The sequence below is a fragment of the Felis catus genome, chromosome B1, assembly GCF_018350175.1.
Source record: "Felis catus isolate Fca126 chromosome B1, F.catus_Fca126_mat1.0, whole genome shotgun sequence".
Classification (NCBI taxonomy): Eukaryota; Metazoa; Chordata; class Mammalia; order Carnivora; family Felidae; genus Felis; species Felis catus.
The window spans coordinates 98151881-98169890 of NC_058371.1; positions in this window are offsets into that span (position 1 = coordinate 98151881).

The window sequence follows — 18010 nt, forward strand, 5'->3', positions numbered from 1 at the left end:
TAACCACTACTCAAACTAGTAGGGAGTTTGAGGGCCCACAGGGTTGAGGGCCCAACTGTTGAGGGCCCACAGGGTCCCTTGCCCACATGGCCCAGAGCCATGTTTCCAGTTTCTTCATGGGCCTTTTCTTTGAGTCTGTCCTGCTTGGGGGAAGTTACTGTTGTGTACAGGCTTCTAGGCCTAAGGAAGACCAAGGGGAGGCTTTTGAGAGAAGTTGTTTGGATGGAGCCAAAAAAGTGAGAGTGGGAATTTTCACACTTGGGAGCATTAACTTCCTCCAGAAATAAGAAAAGGGCAAGGATTGGAAGACAATGGGACAAGGCTGTGGACTGAAGACATAGAGCTGGGGTCTGGCTCCTCCTTGACCAACACGTTCAAACACAGTCATCTTAGGAGTGTGGGTACTTTATATTCATCCTGGTCTTTCAGGTTCTTATGAAGGCACATTTTTCATAATAGAATAATGAACTAAGTTTGTTTTGTGGTTTAAGATCTTCAATAATTCATTTATAAATATACATTTTTGCTCAAAGTTTAGGGTCTAAATGGAACCTATTCTTAATATGGATAAACTGCTAATATATACTCTTGTCTTCTACATTTTATCAAAGTGATTACTTACTTGAGAAACTGATTAATATTTCAAATTATCTAGATTTCAAGTGACTACTATTATAGCTTCTCAAAATACAGGAGTTTAAAATGGAAAATTTACAATTTGTATCATAAGTTTAAAGTATTCAAGTGCTAGCCTTTGACAGAATGTTTTTTTAGACTTTAACAAAAATTTTAGCAGACAGGATCATAAAGTAATCTTTATTAACATTTTTGTGGTAATTTACATTCCTCATTTGTAAAATGAGGAGAGATCTATGTATGATGTGTCTATGTATCTGTCTGTCTATCTTGATTGTTCTGGGGACTCTAAAACATCAGGCACATTGCAAACAATTTGTGAATATTCTTGTTTTAATAAGCATCTCATTTTTCCATTTATCAAGATTGTATCAGTATTGATACAGTTTATTTATTGAATAAATATAAGTACATACTGAATGGTGCTAAGATGATAACTAATTGCATATTTCAAATCATAGATTAGTAAGGCAAGAGTATAACATATGAAGGTAAAATTATTATGCAGGATAAAATTTAAAAATGTTATGTAACGCAAAAAAAAGAAGATTATAATAAAAGGATTTGATATTGATTAAAAGACAACACTATCAGTTTGATACTTCTAAAGTGGATCTCTATATAAGCCAGTTGTCTTAATTCATTATAAAGTCAGTATTGTTTTTTTTTTTTTCAATGTTTTACTTATTTTGAGACAGAGAGAGACAGAGCATGAGCAGAGGAGGGGCAGAGAGAGAGAGGTAGACACAGAATCCAAAGCAGGCTCCAGGCTCTGAGCTGTCAGCACATAGTTCGTCGTGGGGCTCGAACCCACAAACCACGAGGTCATGACCTGAGGTGAAGTTGGACGCTTACCGACTGAGCCACCCAGGCACCCCATAAAGTCCGTAATAAATGAAGAAACTACATATACCACTCACTCAAACTTAACTGTTTTAATTTTCATATTATTTTAAAGTTTGGTGAATATTATAATAGTCTTAAAGTTCGTAAAGAAAGGAGACACACCTATCAAAGAAAATCTTGCTTTCTATCGAGTATGACTTCTAATTGTTAGCTTTGTTAGAGAAGACTATTGTTAGACATGTTTTCTATGATAAAAATTAGGAAAGAAACACAACTATAAAAGTAGCCTAGTTGCACAATATTTTTAAAATTTGTGATCTTTACTTTTTCTAAGATTATAAAACTATTGAGTTACTTACAGAGTTAACTTTAAGCAAAGTTTATCATACAATTTAATATTCTATGAATTTAAATGTTTGGTAAAAATTTTTCATGTAACATTAAAATACAAAAATACAAATAGCTACTGAATGCTATGCAAGTACGTCTATCATGGGAAATATTAATTTCCCCAAAATACAATTTTTCATTTGAATAAAAACCATTCCCCAAATGTTTACCATTAAATTATCTTCAGAAATCTGAAGTGCCTGGGTGGCTCTGTCAATTGAGTGTCAGATGCTTGATTTCAGCTCAGTTCATGATCCCAAGATCTTTGGATTGAGCTCTGTGTTGGGCTCCATGCTGAGCATGGAGCCTGCTTGGGATTATCTCTCTCTCCCTTTGCCACTCTCCCCTGCTTGTGCTCTCTCTCTCTGTCTCTAAAATAAAAAAAAATTAAATAAATCATCTTCAGAACTCAAAAAAAACCCCTCCAAGATAATACAGCAAAATAGAAACTAAAATATATAACAAAAATATAAACATTGTTTACAAAAGCATTCCAAAATTGTGTTCCTAAAGCAAGTGAAAGAGTCACAGTCATTTTACAAACATTCTTCAAAATAATTCAATAAAGAAAATATGTTTTTTCTATATTTATTTTCTCATTGAATTTTACTTTATTTTTAAATGTTTATTTCTCATTGAATTTTAAATAAGTTAAATATAAACCATTCATTGTACTCAAAATTATAGAATTTTAGATGCATGGCTTTGCTCAAAGACACAGGTCTATAGGTTAGAAATAATACATAAATTATATAAGAAGGTTGAATAAGATTAAGTATGAGTCAAATACATGCATTTCATCTTACTTATCCATGTGAATTTGTAGTGTAACTTAATGACCCGATGATTATAGAAGTAATTGTATAACTTGTATATTCAAAGGTAAAGAAATTATACCACTAAAAATATGAATTTGAATTCTTTTGTTCTGATGAATGGATAAAGATGTGATATATATAAATGGAATATTACTCAGCCATAAAGGAGAATGAAATCTTGCCATTTGCAATGACATAGATAAAGCTAGAGGGATTCATTAGAGGGTATAATTGTAAGTGAAATAAATCACTCAATGAAAGACAAATATCATATGATTTCACTCATATGTGGAATTTAAGAAACAAATGAACAAAGGGGTGGGGGGTAAGAGAGGCAAACCAAGAAACATACTCTTCAGTATAGAGGACAAACTGATGGTTACCAAAGGACAGGTGGGTGGAGGAATGGGTTCAATGGGTGATGGGGTATTAAGGAGTATACTTATTGTGATGAGCACCAGGTGTTGTACAAAGGTGTTGAATCACTATACTGTACACAAGAAACTAATATTACACTATATGTTACCTAACTGAAATTTAAGAAAAAACTTATACAAATGAATTCTATTGTAATAAGAGACCAAATCAATGTTGGGAATAATTTTATAAGTGAACATTTTAAAACCTTTAATAATCCCTTCTTGTTCTAAGTCAGCAACGTATGAAATGTTCCTAGAAAGCTACATAAATGGAAGGTAGAGACAATTTGAAAATCATCTAATACAAACCTGGCACTGAAGCCAGAGGATTTAGACCAAAAATACAAGTTCAATAAGCATTCTCTATGCTTTGGACTTGGACCCAAAAGAGAGAAGGAGCAGAAGATTACAGCTTCCAACTTTATATGGAGTAAATGCTTAGCTGTAACAAAGTGGTACTATAACTGCCTCACCAAGGAACTGATAAAGTTGTAGGGTGAAGAGAGATGCAAAGATGATAAAACTGAAGGAAACTTTCAAATTATAAACTATCTAGTAAGGCAAGTGTGTGATTATGCGTCATGTGGGCAACACCAGACAATCCTGAATCATGCACTAAAAGAACTCTCTCTTCTGCTGATTCCATCACTTGCCACTCCCACCATCTGCCAATACTTTGCTATGTTTGTGATCACCATTTTTGGTTAGTGCCTTCCTTATGCACTCTGTCTATATATTCACTAGACATACTTGGTGGGTGACTCAGTTACTACAAAATCAACATGTTAATAATTGACTGTATCAGCCCCTTTTTTTCTCTCCAATGCACTTTACATTGTGAATATCACCATTATTGACTGAAGGGCTCAAATACAAAACCTAGAAACCATTCTTTTATTTGTCCCTACACACTGCCTACATTCAATCATATTATCACTATTCCACCTACAATACACAGTTCTGATGCAATTAGTTCCTCAATATCCTCATCTTTAAATAGGCCATTATCATCCCTAATCTGAGTAACTATAGTTTTCTCTTCTTACATCTTCCCACTTATAACTCCATGTTCTGTCTTGCAGCTATGAGGATATTTCTAAATTAGAATGCAGTGTAAAACCTTAATGAGGTTTATGTGGTCCTACATATCCTATCTTCTGCTATCACTTGTCCTTTTCTACTTCATACGCATGATTAGCAGTACTGAATTCTTTTTTTTTGCATATTATTGGTAAACCAAACATCTCTTGCTTTAATGCCTTTGCATATTCTCATTTTTATTTTTGCTCCTTCTCTCTTTCCCTAGGTAATTGTTTCTCATGACTTTTGTTTCAGTTCAAAGTTATTACTTCAGAAAAATTTCCAAAACACCTCAAAATAAGCTTAGGAGCTCCTGTTGTTCAGACCCGTTGCCTCTTATAGTTGTCCAACATGCTTTAGTATAATTTAACAGCTTTGTCCCTGAAAAATGGAAAGTTGTAAGAGAATACTGGCTGTGTATTTCCTGACAATCACCATATTTCCAGCACATGGTACTATTTGTGATGTATTAATTGTACAAAAATTATTTATGAGAATGCCATCACTGTGTCTCTGACAGATATGTGTATAAGTTCAATTTAAAAGCACTATTTATTTCACCTCAATGTTTCTTTCTACTACTATTCTTCTTCTTCCCGACATCTAGTTTCTACAGTTTTTTAAACCAAATATCCCAAGAGCACTAAAAATTCAGTGTCATCAGTTGAACTTATTAATATTGAGGAAGAGCAATAAAGAAAAACAAATGCATATACTTAAGAGGAACATAATGATGATAGAGAATATTGTTCCTTCAACATATGTTGCCCCTCACACACCATTCTGAATATGTCAAAGGATAAGACTTTATAAAAAATTAACTGAAGGGTGAGTACACTTAAACCTTTATTTTGCTATTGATACTTGAAAACAAGGGGGGGGCTCTAGATATATTTCATCTCATGATTCAATTTGTTAGTATTTCTATAAAAATCAATCTATAAGGAGACTAATCTGACATTAACTAAGTTGTACAAATGCTACACAAATGGGTTGATTTATCTTCTCTACATCCATATAGTACCTCAAATTCCAGTTCTATTTTTTTAAATTTTTTGAAACAGTGTCATTTAATATTAAATAAGCATAAAATTACTACTATAAAAGTTTATATAAAAAGCCAACAATTACCATACTTATTTCCCTTACAGATTTAGTAATACAACATATCTGAATTAGGCCAATACTTATTTCTTCTTTACCAGAAAAATGGGATTATTGCTTGATAAGCATGAATCTGTAAAACTACTAGAATAAGAAATGCATGTTTCAAGGCAAAAACAAACAAAATCTGCTAAGTGCCTTTGAAAATCTAGACAAGTACTGAATTGTGCCAAGAATGAGGCTATATATGCTTTATCACCTTTTTTAATGATACTTACAAATTTCAGTCTTCTGTGGAATGTTTAGAAATAAAGACCTTAAGAAAAAAATAAATTGGAAAGGAAGAAGCAAAATTGTCTCTGTTAGTAGATGATATAATCTTGTATATGGAAAATCCTAAAGACTCCACCAAAGAACTCTGAACTAATGAAGAATTTGATAAAGTTGCAGGATACAAAATCAACATTAAAAATTCAGTTGCATTTTGTACATGAATAAGAAATATCTGAAAAAGAAATAAAAAAAAAAACCAATATCATTCACAATAGCATCAAAAACAATGAAATGCGGGGGCACCTATGTGTCTCAGTTGGTGAAGCATCTGACTTTGGCTCAGGTCATGATCTCAGAGCTCATGATTTTGAGCCTCGCATTGAGCTCTGTGATGACAGCCCAGAGCCTTGAACCTGCTTTGAATTCCATGTCTTCATCTCTCTCCACCCCTCCTCCGCTTGTGCTCTATCTCTCGGTCTCAAAAAAACAAACAAACAAAAACAAACAAACAAAAAAAACAGAAAAAAACACACACAAAAAAAAACAAAAAAAAAAGCAACTAAAGGAAAAAGGACAATGAAATGCTTACAAATAAATTTAAGCAAGGAGGTGAAATATCTGTACAGTGAAAATTATGACTTTTTTCTAAAATAAATTGATGAAGACACAAATAAATAAGATACCTCATGTTCATGGATTGAAAGAATTAATATTGTTAAAATGTCCATACTACCCAAAGCTATCTCCAGATTCAGTGCAATTCCTATCAAAATTGCAATGGGATTTTTCACAGGAATAGAAAAAATCTTGAGGTTTGTATTGAACCACAATTGCCAAAGTAATCTGGAGAAAGATTATAACTGGAGGCATCACAGTTACTTATTTCAAACTATATTACGAAGCTATAGTAGTCAAAATTGTATCGTAATAGCATAAAAATAGACACATGGACCAATGTAACAGAATCAAAAGACTAGATATAAACCTTTGTATGTATAGTTAACTAATATTTGACAAGGAGCAAAGAATGAGGATAGGACAGTCTCTTCACCCAGTGTGGAATCCTGGGCTTTCTCCACAGTTAATATATATAATTTTAATAAAACATCAAAGGCATAGGCTTTTCTCATCCTACAGAATAATTGGGCCAAGACAGTGTTTGGGATATTTAGTTGCTTTTTTCCCCTACTAAAGACAAGAACTAAAAGTAGTATTATCCAGGGTTTCTAAAGGATATTTATTAACTATTCTGAAAAGAAAGTAACCCTTTGTAGTAAGAGAAATAGATAACTAACCAGGAAGCAGAGTAACAGAGTTATTGACTATATTTTAGTGCAACTTAATGTACACTCTTCACTCATGATAGTTACTAACTGTATGATTTTGACAAGCCTGTTTAAAGATATAGTTTAGGAGACAGAAAACTAACAAGTCATATGGGAAGAGTTGTGTGGTTCAAATTTAGCTATGTATAACACAGGGTAAAGTATACATTAATTGTCATCACTTAAAAATATAGGAGATTTAAAAATTTCAATATCCAAAACAGAGCACAATTCAACAACTCATGTGATGTGAGTACCAGTCCACAATTCAGTAACTTCTTGCAGTTTCACTAGTGACTTTGAGGAAGTGTGAACACCAGCAAAATCAATCATTGTATCATCAGTAGGCAGTAATAGAACTGAAGGAAAGGCTGTTTATACATAAACCCACACATAGCCACACACCCATACACATAACATCAATAAGCCTATCTCTCCTAGTCAACTCTGCCATTGGCCATTTTCAGTTAAAGTGATCTTAAGCTAGAGGTCTCCCTAAGTCCCTTAATCAAGTCACTCTGGACTGATAAAATATTTAACTCTTTCCTCATTTCGGTGTTGAGCCATGATTCTACTTATCAGGCTGGATTATTCTGCTCATGTATCTATATTAGTAACTTTAATTTTAATAATGATGCACAGAAATATACCCTTATATGAAATATATATGCATAATAGCAGGACTAATCTTGACACAAAGCTTAGGAATTGTTCCAAAGTCTCTAATGAAAGCTTCAGTTTGCTCACCTAATTATATATAGGTTTTTTTTTTTAATGAGATGAAAGAGATAAGAATAAGAACAAAGTACAGTGCTTGATAGGAAAGACAATAGATGTCCACACTCACTTTTAAATCCTACAAAATGAAAATTTTCTTAACACTAAAGAATAGATTAAAATAGATTAAGTTTTCAGGAATTGTAATGTACAGTTTTAAGTGCTTAAAAGTGTATCTATGACAATTATATGAAACTAATTCTCCTTTAATATTTTAAGCCATTTGGAAGCCACAGAGGGATTTATGGGTATGTGTGCATTGGTTAGGGAGGAGAGTTGGCAAATGATAGAAAGATTAAATGAGATTTTTGTAAAATGGACCCTGTTAAATTACTTCTTACATCAATTATAGCTAAATAAATTGTAGTTAAATAACATGTAAGGTAATAATTCAAGTCAGCCAGTCTTCTTCCATTATATTTATTTAGTTCTGTGTTTGAAAGGCATCACATGAAGAGATATATAGTTTTGCATTATTAAAAACATGGGTCCATTTTCTTGAGGACATTCTGACAAATGCATGTTAACATTCTTAAAGTGCTAGGTGTCCTTTAACTCAAAAATATAATTTTAAGGATTTATTTTGGTTACACATGCACACACACACACACACACACACACCATTACTCCAGCATGATAAAAAAAATAGAAATTAAACATTTTAAAAAGAGTTTAGGGGGCGCCTGGGTGGCGCAGTCGGTTAAGCGTCCGACTTCAGCCAGGTCACGATCTCGCGGTCTGTGAGTTCGAGCCCCGCGTCGGGCTCTGGGCTGATGGCTCAGAGCCTGGAGCGTGTTTCTGATTCTGTGTCTCCCTCTCTCTCTGCCCTTCCCCCGTTCATGCTCTGTCTCTCTCTGTCCCAAAAATACATAAACGTTGAAAAAAAAATTAAAAAAAGAGTTTAGTTGTATAGATTAAACAATTTTCATATAATATTGTCATTAAAGGAGATTTATGGCTAAAGGAAAACGTTCACAGTGCAATGTTAAAAAAAGTAGGTTATTCTTGAGTGTGTGTGTGCGTGTTTGTGTGTGTGTGTGTGTGTAGAGAGAGAGAAAGAAAAAGAGAGAGAAAGAGAGAAAGGGAGAGGGAGATAAAGACTTCTCTCTGTGACTAAAATTATTTTTATTCCTCTTAATGTTTATTATTTGTATTTTTAAAATGTTTGATTGTTTATTACATTTTCCTAAGCTATTTAAAAATATATTGTTCTGACTATATTGTTATAAATTTAATATAAACTGCAGTAATGCTACTATAAAATTAATTATAAAGACTTGCATGAAATGCTTATGCAGTATAATACATTCCATATACAGTATGTATGTTAAGTGATGACCACAGACTGAATTTACAATTACATACTCCAGTGGTGAATAAACAGCTGTCTTGTAAATTGAGTACATGCCTGAATGATTGCTTTCACATATTACTAGACAGCATTGTATAGATAAATTATATTTAAAATGTATATAAGCATCTTGTTATTTGGTTGCCCTCTTAATCTTATTTCTGATATTGTTATAGGTATCAGGTGGTTCTTGAAAATATTTTCCATTCTTCACATCTCATAGTTTATATTTTATACCAATTAGGAATTAGTAATATCTTGGTAACAGCTACTAATTTTCAAAAATATTGAAGAGCTATGATAATATTAACTGTTCAGAATGAATAGTTACTTACTACTTTCAGTAACTGGAAAGGTGGTGCCTTAACACCCTAAGCAGTTAAAAAAAATGTAGTCTGAATTTGACCTTGGTAGTGATTAATCATTACTGATTTCTAAGCAGCAACTTAATTCTGTTCAGATTTGCATTTTTTGGATATTTCTTTTCTGGACTATACATTGAAAGGGAGCAACACTGGAAGCAGGGAGAGTAGGATTAGAAGGCAATTATAACAATGCACACATTAAATGATGAAAGTCTAAAATGGGACAATGACATTAGAAATAGAGAAGAGGTTTTTATTTTTATTTCTCTGATGATGAGTGATGTTAAGCATCTTTTCATGTATCTGTTAGCCATCTGAATGTCTTCTTTGGAGAAGTGTTCATTCATGTAGTCTGCCATTTCTTGTAAATGTCTTTTCCCATTCTGTAGACTGACTTTTAGTTTTCTTTATCGTTTCCTGTCAGAATGGCTAAAATTAGCAACACTAGAAACAGGTGTTGGTGAGGATGTAGAGAAAGAACACTCTTGCACTGTTGGTGGGAATGCAAACTGGTGCAGCCACTCTGGAGGGCAGTATGGAGGGTCCTCAAAAAGTAAAAATAGAATTACCCTATGATCCAGCAATTGCACTGTTAGGTGTTTACCCAAAGGATACAAAATACAGATTCAAAGGGGTACGTGCACCCAATTTTTATAGTAGCACTAACAACAATAGCCAAACTATGGAGAGAGACCAAATGTCCATCAACTGGATGCATAAGTTGAATGGATAAAGAAGATGTGATCTCTAAATACAATGGAACATCACTCAGCCATCAAAAAGAATGAAATATTGCCATTTGCAGTGATGTGGATGGAGCTACGGGGTATTATGCTAAGCGAAATAAGTCAATCAGAGAAACATAAATACCATATGGTTTCACTCATATGTGCAATTTGAGAAACAAAACAGATGAACACATGGGAAGTGGAGGGGAAAAGAGAAGAGAGAGAAACAAACCACAAGAGACTCTTAATGATAGAGAACAAACTATGGGTTGACAGAGGAAGGTGGGTGGGAGATGGGCTAGATGAGTGGTGGGTACTAAGGAGGGCACTTGTGATGAGCACTGGGTGTTGTATGTAAGTTATGAATCACTGAATTCTACTCCTGAAACCAATATTGCACTGTATGTTAGCTAACTAAAATTTAAATTAAAAAATGGGAAAAATTAATAGAGAAGATGGATTGAGTTGAAAGATGTCTCCAATTCCTTTGCCTTTATGAAGTTTGTAGTGTTTAGACATGTATCTAGAATATAGGAAATAGTAATATTTCAATTTTTGTATCACCATGTTCTTGTAACAACATATATTTAGAAACTATTTATATATGGTAACAACCAACATCCCAACAGGAAATAGAGGAAACTCATTCAAATTGTATAATTTGAAGGAAGATTAATAAAGGCATACTTACAGAGCTGAGTGGAAAGTGGAACATGGATATGAAGGAGGAATATATGATATCCTGCACAGCATATCATCTTTTATTATGTACAAAAGATGCAGCTTTAAAGTAGTTATGGATGAGTTATGTACCTCAGATATCCATAAAATGCCAATTGATTTTTTAATAACTTAATGTTTACTTTCAAACTAGCTTTTTGGAAAATTTTCCAGTGTGGGTTATAGTTTTATAAGTATTATTTAAAATGCATAGAGAAATTGTGGACAAAAACAGTGTGTTTGTACTTAGCTGAAGTATTTAAAAAAGTAAGCTTTCAAGGGGTGCCTGGGTGGCTCAGTTGGTTAAGTGTCTTTGTCCTGTGCATTGTAGGATGTTAGGCAACGTCTGTGTCTTTGATTTAATAGATACTAATAGCACCTCTGTCCCCAGTCCTAACAACAAATAATGTCTCCAGACACTGCTAAAATTGCCATTGGGGAAAAATCACCTCCACATGAATACCAAAACTTTATACTTCGAAAAACCAGGTTATTATATGTAAGCATCCTCAGAAATGTACATTGTAAGACATATATTGGTATTCAGATGAATATCCTTCACTTCTGTAAAAAACAGATGTACTAAAAAAAATACCTATATTTGTTTTTATTTGAATATAGTTGACACACAATGTTCCATTAGTTTCAGATGTACAACTTAGTGATTTGACAAGTTTTTACATTATGCTGTGCTCACCACAAGTGTAACTACCATCTGTCTTGTTATGCTTGTTACATCACTATTACAGTATCACTGACAGTACTATTATGCTGTGCCTTTTTTTAAAGTTTATTTATTTTAAGAGGAAGAGAGAGCAGGGGAAGGGCAGAGAGAGGGAGAGAGAGAATCCCAAACAGTCTCCACACTATCACTGTTAGTGAGAAGCCCGATGCACGTCTTGAACCCACAATGAGATCATGACCTGAGCTGAAATCAAGAGTTGGACACTTAACCAACTGAGCCACCCAGACACCCCTATGCTGTGCATTTTATCCCCGTGACTTATTCATTCCATAACTGGAGGCCCGTATCTTCCTCTCCCCTTCATCCGTTATTGGATATGGCTGGATGAGGAAGTAAAAATCTGCTATACCCAAAAGAAATTCTAAAACCAAAAAATAAAATGGACAAAATCATTTCAGAGCTTTGAGTATTCACAAATCATGTACAATAACTTGAGAAGCATTTTATTTTTTAAGAACCTGTTAAATTATACATAAGAACAGAAGAAATATTGCCATTTTTTGCCCAGGACTGCTCCAATACCAACACCCTCCCAGATAAGTCAGTATGCAGTTTTTGCCAGAGACAAACAAATGGTAAGGATCAGCATCAATGTAGCTGCAAATCCCATGTTCCTAGCAGCTTTATTTACAATAGCCCAAATAGGAAAACAACCTAAGTGTCCATCAATGGATGAATGGCTCAAGAAGTTGTGAGATTATATGTGTGTATATATATATATATATATATATATATACACATATATACGTATATATGTGTATATATATATATATATATATATATACACATATATACGTATATATGTGTATATATATATATATATATATATATAGACACACACACATACACACACACATACACACACACTGGGATATTATTCAGCCATAAAAAAAAAAAAACAAACGAGGAAATTCTGCCATTTGCAATAACATGGGTGGACCTTGAGGGTATATGCTAAATGAAATGAGTTAGAGGAAGATAAATAATGTATGATCTCACTTATATGTGGAATCTAAAATAAATGAAAAATACAGCCATACTCATGGGAAAAGACATCAGATATTTATGGTTACCAGAGGCAGGAGTTGGAGAGAGAGGGAATTGGAAGAAGATGGTCAAGAGATACAAATGTCCAGTTACAACCTAAATAACTACTAGGAATGTGACTACATCATGTCTGTAGTTAACACTGCTGCATGATATACATGAATGTTAAGAGAATAAATCCTAAGAGTTTTCATCATAAGGACAGTTCTTTTCTCTTTTTGCTTTCCCTTTTTATTGTATCAGTATGAGATGATAGATGCTAACTAAATTTATCATGGTAATAATTTCACAATAAATGTAAGTCAAACTATTATGCAGTACATCTTAAAGTATATACAGTGATATAGATAAATTATATTTCAATAAAACTGGAAGGAAGAAAACATGAAAACAAATAATGATTGGATTGTGTTTGTATCCATAGGTATTTTCTTGTTCTGAAAATTCAAAAAACTGCTTTGGAATTACCACATGTAGACTAAACTAATTGTTAAACTATTTTATATAAAAATAATTTTTTACCTAGGCATATTGACCTGCCAAAACTAATAAAGTTTCCAGTCCTGTGCCAAAAAAAAAAATAGCTGCAGAGAGAATTTGGACAAATGTGCAAATGTGCACCAAGCCCACATGCAGTGGCATTGTTAGTGGAAATGACCTAGCACTGTGAGAGCTAGAAAGACAAACAGCTCTATTAGCCAGAGGTTACTTTGGTGGTGGTGGCAAATGGCTGAATCTGTGTGCATGTCTAATGGACACTGAGAGGGCCTAGCCAATCCTGAATATGTGCACATGTGCATGTGAGACACAAATGGATCCAGTGTAAAATGCAAACCAGAGAAGATTTGTGAAAAGATTTAACTTTGCACTCTCCTACCCGTAAATTAGCAGAGATATGAAATTAGCCGAAAAATTAGCAGAGAATGAAAGATTTACTGGCTGAAGGAGACTGAGGAAAATGTGTTAAAGATTGGCTATTAAGCTAAATAGAGAAGTGACTCCTAAGAACCCAAGGAAAAAGAAAATCTTGAAAGCAGAAAGAGAGTCAACTCGGTACGTTTGACTGTGCGTCAATACACGTAATGATTGGCTTCTCATCTGCAACAAAGAGGACAAAGTCAGAGGTCTGAATTTCTTTAAGCTGCTGAAGGAAATAAACTCTCAATCAAGAATTCAATATCCAGAAAAACTGTTCTTCAAAAGTTAAGGTAAAATAAAGATCTTCCACGATAAACAGATAAGAAGATTATTTGTTGCCAGCCGACTTACAAGAAATGCTAAAGGAGGGGCGGCGCCTGGGTGGCTCAGTTGGTTAAACACCTGACTCTTGATCTTGGCTCAGGTCATGATCTCAAGATGCCTGAGATAGAAACTCTCAGTGGACTGAGCGCTTCTAGTGCAGAGCCTGCTTGGGATTCTCTCCCTCTTGTGCTCTCTCTCTCAAAATAAATAAACATTTAAAAGAAAAGAAATATTAAAAGAATCATTTGGGTTGTTAGGAAATATCAACAAATGACAGCATGAATCTTTTAAAAAACAATAGAGAACATTAGGAATGGTAAATATATGGGTAAATATAAAATTACTATAAATAATTTTCAATTTTGCTCTTATTTCTTTAAGATTAAAACACAATTATTGTAACATCCTATACTTGAGTTTATAATGTGCGTGGATACAATGTAAGTGATGAGCACAATAAAGGGAGGAGGGAATAGAGCCATGTTGGAGTAAAGTGTTTATATTTATCAGAGTTAAATTAGTATTAATCTGAAGTAGACTGTGAAAAGTTAAGATAAATATTATAATCCCTAGAGCAATCTTATAAGAAAGTTACTTAAAATATAGCAATCATCAGAGGTACAATAAAATATTAATTTAGCAAAAAAGAGAGCAGTAAATGAGGAAGAGAAGACCAAGACACGAGAGACATAGACATCAAACCACAAAGTAGTAAATGTAAATCCAGCTAATAGTCAACCAAAACTCGGGGTAAAAGTGAGTGATCTAAACATCCCATACAAAAGTCAGATTGTCAGACTGAATAAAATGTCAACAACATCCTATATATTGTCTATAAGAGACACAATTTAGATTCAAAAAACACAAATGGGATGAAAGGGCAAGGGTGGAAAAAATACATACCATGCAAACAGTATTAGTAAAAAAGCTAGAGTTTCCCAGTCAGTGATACTATAGATCTCTCTAGTAATAGAAAACAAGAAAAACATCAGTATTTGAAGGCATAAAGGATAGAAGCAAAGTTCTTACTTTTTAGTGACTTTCTTAACAAGCATTTTTTATAATTATTCTAAGGGTTGCTTAATCTTTTTCTTAAGTGTGGTAAAAAATGCATAATGTTACATTGCCTTTTTAACATTTCTTTTTAAAAATTTTTAATGTTTATTCATTTTTGAGAGACAGAGAGAGACAGAGCACAAGTTGGGGAGGAGGAGAGAGAAAGGGAGACACAGAATCCGAAGCAGGCTCCAGGCTCTGAGCTGCCAGCACAGAGTCTGAGGAGGGGCTTGAACTTATCAACTATGAGATCATGACCTGAGCCAAAGTCTGTTGCCCAACTGACTGAGCCAAGCCTTTTTAACATTTCTAATTATACATTTCATTAGTATTAGGTATGTTAATATTGCACAATCTCTGGAACTTTATCTTGTAAAACTAAAGCTGTATACCTATTGAACAACTCCTCAGTGTCTCCTCCCCCCAGCCTCTGGTTACCACCATTATACTTCCTATTTCTGTGAATTTAACTACTACAGATATTTCATGTAAATACAATTATGTAATTTTTTTTCTTTTGTGACTGGCTTATTTAACTTAGCATAATGTCCTTGAGGTTCATCCATGCTATAGCATGTGACAGGATTTCCTTTCTTTATAAAGTTTCCATGGTATGGAAATACCACATTTTATTTATCTATTCATCTATCCGTGGACATTTGGGATGTTTTCATATCTTGGCTACTGTAGTAGTGCTGCTATGAACGTGAGTACACAAATATCTCTTCAAGATCCTGCTTCCAGTTTTTTTGTATATATACCCAGAAGTGGTATTCCTGTGTTGTATAGTAACTTATTATTATTTTTTTTGAGAAACTTCCATATTGTTTTTCAAAGGGACCACATTAGGACCAATAGTGTTCAGCAGTTCTGATTTCTCCACATCCTTACCAACACTTGTTATTTTCTTTTTTTAGATTTATTATTATTATTTTAGTAGTAGCCATACTAATGGGCATAGGGTGATATCTCATTGTGGTTTTGAACTGCACTTCTCTCATTATTAGTGATGGTAAACATCTTTCCATACGCTTGTTGGTCATTTGTGTATCACGTTTAGAGAAATATCTACTCAATTCTTTGACAATTTTTAACCTGGGTCATGTGTTTTTTTGTTTTTAAGTAGCTATTTTAATTTTATCTAGGTATGTGTAAGTGGTAGAACATAGTGGATGTATTTTGAAGATATATATTAGTTATATATTAGTTATAAACACCTAAATCTCTTTCCAATTCTATGAAGCTCATAATATTGAGTATTTTTTTTAATTCATCAGGTATCCATGAAAGAACATCAAAGCTAATGGTTATTTAGATCAGTTTTTATTCCTTGAAGTATTAACATCTTACATATCACACAAGCAAACCTTAGTTGTAATACTTTTTCAAATAAAAAAATTATGAAATAATACAGTAGTGATTCTCATATAATTAACATAAATTTATGGTCATTTTTCTCTGATATCTCTGGTTTAAAATTCTTAGAAATCTATCTAAAAAGCCACAAGAATTAAGACACAATAGTATATATAGGTGCATAATACCCCAAAATGCAATAAGTAATCCGAAGTTGTTCATCACCTATATTATTTAAGCAATGTGTTGATTTTGATTACAATGAATATACATAGCATGGAAAGTCATAAGTATCCCTCTAACTAATAGGGCTAATCTTAGGAATCGGTACCAGGGAATAGCAGAAAGCACGACAAACTTCTCTTGGAATCTAGCCATGAGTTTTTGATAACACTGTATTGTCCTTATCATTAATCCAGGCTTGCATGAGAACCTGTGTAAAATCCTGCCAACATTTCCTATCAGCTCTGGGAATATATTTTTCCGTTTCCTTTTCCCTTTCCTTTTTATTTTCCTTTTCCTTTTCCTTTTTTAGTTTATAGAACTATCACACTGAGAGTAACTCTTTTTTTTAGAGTAAGTCTGAAAGCACACTTTCAGAATGCATATATTTTCATCACATCAATTTATGTTCAGAAAGGGATATGTTTTATCAGGTAGATTCTTTCTTATTTCTGCCAAAGGATGAATTTCTGTTCCCAGCTATAATATAAAAATAATTAAACCCATATGTTTTATGGTACTGTATACTCACTTATAAAAAATGACAGAAATATACATGAATTCAAAATCTGTCTATTTTTGTAACATCAAAGATACAATACATTGATTCCTCAGGATAAATGTTTCACAATTGAATGGAAATTAGTATCACATTAAAATTATTTTAAATTTATATTCCTATAATTATTCATTATTTATCATAGCAAACACTCATATAATGCTTATTACATTTCAAGCCAGTTTTTAAAATGCTTTACATTTTTAAATTATTCAACCCACTTTGAAGTAAGAAATATCAATACTCCATAATGGTTGAGAAACATTAATTTATTATGAAAACATCCATTAATATGAACATGTAAAGATTATGAGACTACTTAATGTTCTAAATAATACTGATGGCATTGAAAATTTTTGAGTTTGTATGATAAATTGTTTTCATATCACAAAATGTATTCATTCAGAATTTTAAAAGCTGTTTGTTCACAATTTCCAAAAGCCAACATGTGTGTTCAGTCAATCCCCGAGGAAGATATGCAGTGATGCACAAAACAACAATGGCTGTACTTTTCTCAAACAGAAGTTAAACTATATGCTTAATTCCCATCTTGGTGTAGAATCTGATGCAGAAGTATTGACTTCACAAATCTGGTTCAATTGAAATTCAATTTATGTCTCACTTTTAATCATAGAAATGAAACATACCTGAATACCATGGCTATAAAGTATGCAATTTAGTTTTTTAATGCCTACATTTTAATGCCTAAAGTAGGAAGCTAGTATCTTAATGATATCATGGCTTATAATCTTTAGTGGGACCACAGAATATTGAAAGGAATGCAGTATATTATGATTTGCAAAAAAGGTATTTTTATAACCTCCAACTTTACTTAAGTATCAGTGAAAAGAATATGCTGGTAATCCATGAATGATGGAACAGGGACATATTTTGAATCACATTTTAGGTGCCTCAAAGCAGCTCTTAGAGAATATGGCTGGGTCCTATGGA